This window comes from Coregonus lavaretus (assembly GCF_964263955.1).
Source record: "Coregonus lavaretus genome assembly, chromosome: 6".
Lineage (NCBI taxonomy): Eukaryota > Metazoa > Chordata > Actinopteri > Salmoniformes > Salmonidae > Coregonus > Coregonus lavaretus.
Genome location: NC_139993.1, coordinates 9695522 through 9705436, shown reverse-complemented (window position 1 = coordinate 9705436; position 9915 = coordinate 9695522).

Sequence of the window (9915 nt, the reverse complement as noted above, 5' to 3'; positions counted from 1 at the left end):
TTTTTTTTCTAGTCCTTATCTACCTGACCCTATTGCTAAATCAATGATCTAGGCAATAGTTGTCTCGCCTTAGATTGTACATTCTTCTGATTACTGCAGCTTATTCCATGAATTTAGTTTCAAATATCACCCAATAAACCGTTCCATCCCACAGCATAGTAAACACCACCTATGAACTGTTGAAAATTCCCTAAATTCAACATAACAACCCTTTATAAACATCATGCTGGGTGTATTTTTATTTTATTTGAAAAACCCAATTGAAAAATAACAATCAAAGATAGTTAGGCTCAACTTAATTTGGTAGCTCCCTCTTATGACCTAAATACTGCCTAACTTCATAAAATCCCTCAAAATTCCTCGAGTATACAATGATTATTTAATTGATTACTCTAAATCTGCTACATGTGATCTCATTCAAATGATCCATTATCAATTATTTGATCCACCCCCTAGTAAAATCTCTCTCAGCCTGCTTGTTTTTCAAACCTAAACAGTTTCCTTCTCTCTTTTTCTTTTATTCTCTCCCTCTCTAACTTACTCTGTCTCTGCGTCTCCTTTTTCCAGCCAACCAGAGCCACAAATCATTCTCCTTGTCCTCAACTCAACCCTCACAGCTTTATCGCTACTTCCCTCCTATCATTACTGAATCAATGATAATACATTTACATTCTAGTCACCCAGCAGACGCTCCTATCCAGAGCAACCTAGTGAATACATTTTTATTATTTTAATCTTTATTTATTTTTTACTGGCCTCCCCCCGTGGGAATCGAACCCATAACCCTGGCGTTGCAAACACCATGCTCTATCAACTGAGCTCCATCCCTGCCGGCCATTTTCCCCCCTACCCTGGACGACGCTGGGCCAATTGTGCGCCGCCCATGAGTCTCCCGGTCGCTGCCGGCTGCGACAGAGCCTGGATCCGAACCAGGATCTCTAGTGGCACAGTTAGCCCTGCGATGCAGTGCCTTAGACCACTGCGCCACTCAGGATAATAATAACTGCAATAACTATCAATAATAATTATAATAACTATTACGGATTATATTGTCCTTTTTCTGATGTTCCAATTGTAGTCTATTCATTTTAGTTTAAAATATAAAGTTATTTATAACAAATTCAGAACCCACCACAGGCTGGCGCTATTCCCCCAGCACAACAGCCAATGCCACTTGCTTCCTTGTAACGAAAATAAATTATCGTTTTAAAATTTTCCAATTATTTGTATTCCATGCCTTTCATTTTCAGTTCGCTATTCAATATATTTAACAGTTTTCTCTGATTCAGCCCCAATCAATAAAACAAATGCTTGATATTATTTATCAGCATACACTTAATGACATTCCTACCATTTGAACGATGTTCTGTCTCTCACTCCCCCCCTCTCCTGCTCCTTCCTACATTATGGTGGAGGCGCGGGAAACTTCCCTACAATCTTCCTTCTTAGGAAATAATGTCATTAGTACTTATAACATATTTTCATAGACATATCTAGAATATTACTAAAGCTATCTAATGCAACTTTTAATACACATAAAAAAACTCTCTCTCTCCACCCATTCCTTTTTGAATAAGTGCGTCTTCCTAGTTACCCCATAACTACGCCTCAAATCTTTTATTTAGCATTTAACCAACCAAATACTAAGTAGTATCCGGTTATCATTCATACCCGCCGTTGAATTTCCTCATACACACATATTTCACCTTCTGCCATTCAAATGCCCAACACAACAGAATAGTTCCATGCAAACCTCTATTGGCTCTTCAAGTCGCTCCGGATTAGAGCGTCTGCCAACTGACCAAAAACGCAAATATTCTCCACCTTCTCACCCATTACGTACGTCTACGTTTGAGTGCAAAAGTCCAGACACACGCATAATAATATGCCATCTAGCAGACGCTTCCATCCAAAGCGACCTACAGTCATGCGTGCATACATTTTTTATTATGGGTGGTCCCGAACCCACTACCTTGGCGTTACAAGCGCCGTGCTCTACCAGCTGAGCTACAGAGGACCACATCGTTGGACTTTATAGGTACCTCTCAAATAATCGCTTTGTGGTGTTTTTAGCCAATTCTTAATTGACACGAATCATTTTGTCAAACATTTGTTCGAACCAAAAATATTGACTGTCATCCTCCTTTTTATCCCCTGCAGTCACGATAGTTAAATATTCCTTTGTCCCCGTTAAAGCATTTTCGCGCTTTAAAAAAACACACTCGCTGTCTTCAGCCCCTCCTTTCGCTTTTTTTTCATCTAATTTTATATGCATCTGCCTACTAACTTTTTTACTTCGAGATGCCCAATAAATTCATACCTCTTCTCCCAAATGGACCCATAAAACATATTTCTCCGATCCCTCCCTAACATATATCTTTCATCTCCCGTTAATTCTCGGACTTGTTTAGAAGATGTCTTTCCCATCGTGGAACAATAAGAAATCCTTCCCCCCCTTTTTGTTTTTTAAATAATTCCCTCCCGAATTATTTTCGTAGGAGCTAATCTCTTAGTGCGCCTCTTGCTTTTGTAATTAACCCTTTAAAATTATTTAACCCCTAACCCAGAGTTTCTATTTAAAACTCCGGTTTCATGAAAAGAGTAAGTTTCCCAATTTTCCTCACACTACTTATTTTTTTCTCCACCCCTGAAATAATGATCACGTCTCCCGAGGGATTAAGTCTCACACATACCCGACTTTATCATCTGATAAACTTGTTTGCAAAGTTCTAGCAAATGCCCAGTCGCATATAGAACTCCCGACATATCCCTCTCATACGATGATAATTATTTCCCTGTTTATACTGAACATTGCAATTCGTACAATGACAATATTAACTTAGTTTACATTTGTGATTGCAATTCACTACCATGTCATTTCGGACTAGTTTTTTTTTGTAATAGCTATTTACCTCTAGGATCAATTGCGGACCCTCCCTGTCGTAATAATTATTACCTTCTTTGACTTTGGTAACTAAGTTCAACTCATTTTACCAAAATCCATGAATAAAAATTGCTGACCTTTTCCTCGCAGTCTGGATTAAAATGCTTTTTCAAACTTGTTAACGTCTTTATCGTTCATAAAGAGTAATCACCGGCCTGTCTTATAACCTTAACGTGGAAGGCCAGGACTATTTTTCACGGATGCGATCACCCGGCCGTGCACGGATTTCGGTGTCTCTAGAACGATAAAGATGTATTAAGATCCGGCTCGAAGGACCAATCTGTCATGTGAATTTCTATCTCTAATTCGACCTAAGCTTGAATCATTACCAGAGGTTGTAAAGCTCTGGTTTTAATCATCAATGATTCAAGGTCCACAATCCACAAGTAATTATCAGTAAATTTATTCATGGAGAGCTCTCCTCAAAAACACAAATATCCTGTTTTTTATACTCCTTGACAAACAAAGACACTATGCTCCTCCCACCTTTCTTAAACAGTTCCCGCCTTCCCCCTTGAATGGTTAGTAACGCCCCCTCTGTTAGTGGGTTGACACTACATGATAATTCTAACATTTATACTGTGTTTGGGGTGAAATTCTTTAGTCATTATTCTTAAAATCCAAATTAATCTAACAGAGGATCTCAGTAATGTATTATCATCTCAGTGGTTTAATACTCCTTAATACACTTTTGGAGGTCAGGTCTATAGAGCCTATAGATTAAGTATAGGCTACACATTTTTATAATATTTTTATCCCGAGTGGCGCAGTGGTCTAAGGCACTGCATCGCAGTGCTAGCTGTGCCATTAGAGATCCTGGTTAGAATCCAGGCTCTGTCGTAGCCGGCCGCGACCGGGAGACCCATGGGGCGTCGCACAATTGGCCCAGGGTATGGGAGGGAATGGCTGGCAGGGATGTAGCGCAGTTGGTAGAGCATGGTGTTTGCAACGCCAGGGTTGTGGGTTCAATTCCCACAGGGGGCCAGTATGAAAAAATAAAATAATAATAATGTATGCACTCACTAACTGTAAGTTGCTCTGGAATAGAGCGTCTGCTAAATGACGTAATAACAAGCAAGCAAAACACGAATTTAGAAATGTTTTATACTATCCTCCATAGTTCAAAGTGGGTCGCCTATATAGTAACTTGCTCAACTTCTAAATCCAGACAATAAAATCACCCACACCAGACATTTCTATAATAAGTAATATAAGGAGAATTCCAACTCACCTTTATGGAGAAATACACAGCTAACAGAATGGGTTGCCGTACACGAGGCTGCAAAGTGACCAGATAATGTGATCCCTGGGCTGAGGTACAACGGCCTGGGGCTGTCCCAAGACGACGGTATGTTGGAACATGGCCGCTCCGTGAGGGTCTTCAAGACGCGTGTACTTATTTCCTTTCATTGGGACAAACTCTGGCTGGTACGGTGGTGGTTGATCCATGGCAAGCGAATATAGCTACTTATTTAGCAGACACTCTTATCCAGAGCGACTTACAGTTAGTGAGTGCATACATTTTCATACTGTGTAATGTTAATTAATAAGTGATAAGCAGTAAGCAGTAATGGGCAGTCACTACCATCATGAGACTTTTATTAATTGTTTTATTCTGTGTTCCAGCATTCAACCCACATAATGCATAGTGCATTTCATGTTACAACATTCATTATTTGTAATAAAAAACCATGATTATTTTTGAATAATTTAACCGACACCAAACTGACCTTAAAAAGCACTAATCACTCAGCACTAATACCAGTCTGTCTATCCTGCCCTCTATCTACCATTCATAGTGACAATAGTGGGAAGTGGATCGTTTGTCCAGTTCTGCAATAGTCTTAACAAAATAGCAAAAGTAGATGATGGCCCAAATAAATTGTAGGTAGATGATGGTCATGTTTAACATAACAATCTTTAAAGGAAAATAAATGGCTACAGTTAACAGATTTGTAGTTATATAATCAAATGTATTTTTTTTTTAGGAAAGGGGCATTTTACCCCGGGAGCTGGGCAAAATGCCCCTTTTCTAAAAAAAAATACTGGGTAAATTGCCCCAATAAAAGATTATGCCATAGGGTTTCACAGAAGTGTCCCTATTTTCTACCTCACCTGCACATACATTATCTTTCTTCTTTTACCTTTTCCTTACACTCCATTATGTACAGTTTAACTAAACTTATTATCATTTGAATAAGGAAAGATTTTAAATCCCAGCAGTTTTTAAAACAAAATTCAAGAGCTAACGATTTTCAATAGTTTGTCATATTTATACAAAAAAAATACATTCATTGGAATAAAACTGATTAAATATTGATTAAACACAAACACACACATTAAACATTTCAGTTGGTAGAGCATGGCGTTTGCAACGCCAGGGTTGTGGGTTCGTTTCCCACGGGAGGCCAGTATGAAACATTTATGCACTCACTAACTGTAAGTCGCTCTGGATAAGAGTGTCTGCTAAATGACTAAAATGTCTAAAATGTAATGACAATAACGACAAAAAATGGCATTTTCTGAGATTATTTTATTGACACAGAGGTCGGAAATTAATCCCACCCTAGTTAAATCTGAGCATATGTAACAGGGTTGAAATAGACATCCTTAGTTCTATTAATTTTGTCATAATTAAGCAGCCAGGTTATGTATATGTATGTATAGTTGTGCAGCCACCTGCTGTATTATCTGAGTAACTGCATCCCGTGTATATAATACATGTGCACATGATCACGCAGCATCCAGCCAAAGAGTTGTTAAACTTTTATGGAGATTGCTTGGTGGGTTTGCAGTGGTCCTGAAGTTTACACAGTGTTGTGTATGTATTAGCAGAATGAACAGTGAAAGAGAACAGCACTGTGTCCTTTGTTGATGAGCCATATGAGAGCCGTTACACACAGCTCTTGAGCCCACCTCTGACACTGCTCACACGGTATCCAGTCCCCACCGCTAACAGAGAAGAGCTCATTACTGAACAAGCATTCTGCATCCCCTTCTTTTAGGGTGTTTCTTGTGGTTTTGGAACCTGGAACAACCTTTTTTCAGTAGTGCCACAGATTTCTTCAGTGTCATAGTTTTCTTTCTCCCTTTGTTTTCTTCCTTCTCTCTTAATCTCACAGGTCTCCCGAGTGGCGCAGTGGTCTAAGGCACTGCATCGCAGTGCTAGCTGTGCCACTAGAGATCCTGGTTCGAATCCAGGCTCTGTAGTAGCCGGCCGCGACCGGGAGACCTATGGGGCGGCGCACAATTGGTCCAGGGTAGGGGAGGGAATGGCCGGCAGGGATGTAGGTCAGTTGGTAGAGCATGGTGTTTGCAACGCCAGGGTTGTGGGTTCGATTCCCAAGGGGGGGTATGAAAAAAATTATAATGTATGCACTAACTGTAAGTCGCTCTGGATAAGAGCGTCTGCTAAATGACGTAAATGTAAGTTTCATTGCTAAATTACAGCTAGTAACACATGATCAACCAGAGGGGGGGCATCTTGCCCCCAACATACAAACCTAACATATTACTACTTTACTCAAAAACAATTAAAAAAATTCTCTCTAAACAAGTGGATGATTTATTTTAAGGCTTCCGTACATGTATATACAAAATAATGGATCTAACTTCATTGGATTATATCTACAACTTTTTCTAAATGACAAAATGTGATCAACTTACCTCAAAATTGTGTTGATGGAATGACTTCAAAAATGTTGATGAAACAGATTACATTTGTAGTTGATCAGGACTAGTGGCAGCAAGAGGAACTGTTTTTAAAAAACAGCGTCTTACCCCAGTGGGCGTCTCGCCCCATAGTACCCTACCACACAATTAAAAGCTGCACCAATTATCTATATAAATCCACAAGAACATAGAGGAATAGCTGATAGGCAGCGGAGAGGCCCGGTGCATCATTGCGCATGAAAGATCAGTGTAGACATGATACATGCAGCTCAAAAAGCTCCCCTATTGATCTTTAGGGACAATACAATTATACTACCTAGACTAGCCTACAACAACACAATGCAATGAACAATTGCATTAGTGTTTTCAAGTGAGTACATCATTCTACTCTAGGCTATAAACTGCAGTGAAAATGTCAATTTGAATAAAGGCCCAAACGCCCTATGATTTGAATGTTTCATTCCATTTGGATCAGTTGTGGGTATACTCTCGACAGTTTATAAGGTCTAGAAAGGCACAGTAACAGGCCAGTCTGATAATGAGATGCGCTGTCTGTTGCGGATCATCACTCTCCCAAGTCGTCCTATAATAATGTGGCCACATAGGCCTATGCTCCCAGCAGGCCCAGTCATTCAGGAAAGCTTAAAGCACGCTCTGCCTCCTCTCCGATCTAAGCGGCTATTCCTTGGCACCTAAAACCATAATGCTATTTGTATCATAAAACTTCAATTAAAAGCAAGGGTCTCAAATAGCCGCCTGTCCCTTTTAATAGCCAGGCAAGGGCACATATTTCAGTAAATAAACACCTGTTTCAAATATACCCTCTCTTGAACAATTGTGGACCTTTTCATAGATGCCAGGTGAACTAAAAACATGCCATTGTAATGATGTGAAATAAATCAATTATCTTTTAATCATTTTCATATGCAAGAATTTCAATACATTTTTGTAATGAAACAGATAATGAGAGCGAGCTTGTCCATGGTAGGTGGCAAACCCGGAATCTTCTGCCGGAGCCTAGCACTCTATCGACCGCACAGCCCAATTCTATTTAGATGATAGCGCACAGTGCTACGGGACAAAAAGGTTGAGAGTTCAACGACCATCGCAGACAAGAATATGGAATTAATGATTAACTAATTAATTGATAATTCATTAATTGGGTGAACTATAATCTTGCCTTCATTCCTATGAAGGCAAGGTTATGGTTATGAATTATTATTTATTAACTCAAGCAATTAAAACATTTGCTAAGTGATATCATATTAATAAATGTCAGATCTCCTAAATGCAAAATATATTCTACGTGACAGGGGCCTGTGATATAATAAATATTATAAACTGGGTGGTTCGAGCCCTGAATGTTGATTGGCTGAAAGCCGTGGTATAAGGGTATGACAAAACAATAATTTTACAGCTTTAATTATGTACAGTGGGGAAAAAAAGTATTTAGCCAGCCACCAATTGTGCAAGTTCTCCCACTTAAAAAGATGAGAGAGGCCTGTAATTTTCATCATAGGTACACGTCAACTATGACAGACAAATTGAGAAGAAAAAAATCCAGAAAATCACATTGTAGGATTTTTAATGAATTTATTTGCAAATTATGGTGGAAAATAAGTATTTGGTCACCTATAAACAAGCAAGATTTCTGGCTCTCACAGACCTGTAACTTCTTCTTTAAGAGGCTCCTCTGTCCTCCACTCGTTACCTGTATTAATGGCACCTGTTTGAACTTGTTATCAGTATAAAAGACACCTGTCCACAACCTCAAACAGTCACACTCCAAACTCCACTATGGCCAAGACCAAAGAGCTGTCAAAGGACACCAGAAACAAAATTGTAGACCTGCACCAGGCTGGGAAGACTGAATCTGCAATAGGTAAGCAGCTTGGTTTGAAGAAATCAACTGTGGGAGCAATTATTAGGAAATGGAAGACATACAAGACCACTGATAATCTCCCTCGATCTGGGGCTCTACGCAAGATCTCACCCCGTGGGGTTAAAATGATCACAAGAACGGTGAGCAAAAATCCCAGAACCACACGGGGGGACCTAGTGAATGACCTGCAGAGAGCTGGGACCAAAGTAACAAAGCCTACCATCAGTAACACACTACACCGCCAGGGACTCAAATCCTGCAGTGCCAGACGTGTCCCCCTGCTTAAGCCAGTACATGTCCAGGCCCGTCTGGAGAATGTCATATGGTCAGATGAAATCAAAATAGAACTTTTTGGTAAAAACTCAACTCGTCGTGTTTGGAGGACAAAGAATGCTGAGTTGCATCCAAAGAACACCATACCTACTGTGAAGCATGGGGGTGGAAACATCATGCTTTGGGGCTGTTTTTCTGCAAAGGGACCAGGACGACTGATCCGTGTAAAGGAAAGAATGAATGGGGCCATGTATCGTGAGATTTTGAGTGAAAACCTCCTTCCATCAGCAAGGGCATTGAAGATGAAACGTGGCTGGGTCTTTCAGCATGACAATGATCCCAAACACACCGCCCGGGCAACGAAGGAGTGGCTTCGTAAGAAGCATTTCAAGGTCCTGGAGTGGCCTAGCCAGTCTCCAGATCTCAACCCCATAAAAAATCTTTGGAGGGAGTTGAAAGTCCGTGTTGTCCAGCGACAGCCCCAAAACATCACTGCTCTAGAGGAGATCAGCATGGAGGAATGGGCCAAAATACCAGCAACAGTGTTTGAAAACCTTGTGAAGACTTACAGAAAACGTTTGACCTGTGTCATTGCCAACAAAGGGTATATAACAAAGTATTGAGAAACTTTTGTTATTGACCAAATACTTATTTTCCACCATCATTTGCAAATAAATTCATAAAAAATCCTACAATGTGATTTTCTGGATTTTTTTTCTCATTGTCTGTCATAGTTGACGTGTACCTATGATGAAAATTACAGGCCTCTCTGATCTTTTTAAGTGGGAGAACTTCCACAATTGGTGGCTGACTAAATACTTTTTTTCCCCACTGTACATTGGTAACCAGTTTATAATAGCAATAAGGCAACTCTGGGGTTTGTGGTATATTGCCAATATACAACAGCTAAGGGCTGTATCCTGGCACTCCATGTTGCATCGTGCTTAAGAACAGCCCTAAGCCGTGGTATATTGCCCATATTCCACACCCCCTCGGGCCTTATTGCTTAGTTCTAAACTGGGTGTTTCTAGCCCTGAAAGCAGACCACATACCATGGGTATGACAAAATATGTATTTTTACTGCTCTAATTATGTGGTTAACCAGTTTGGTAACCGGGGGTTTGTGATATATGGCCAATATACC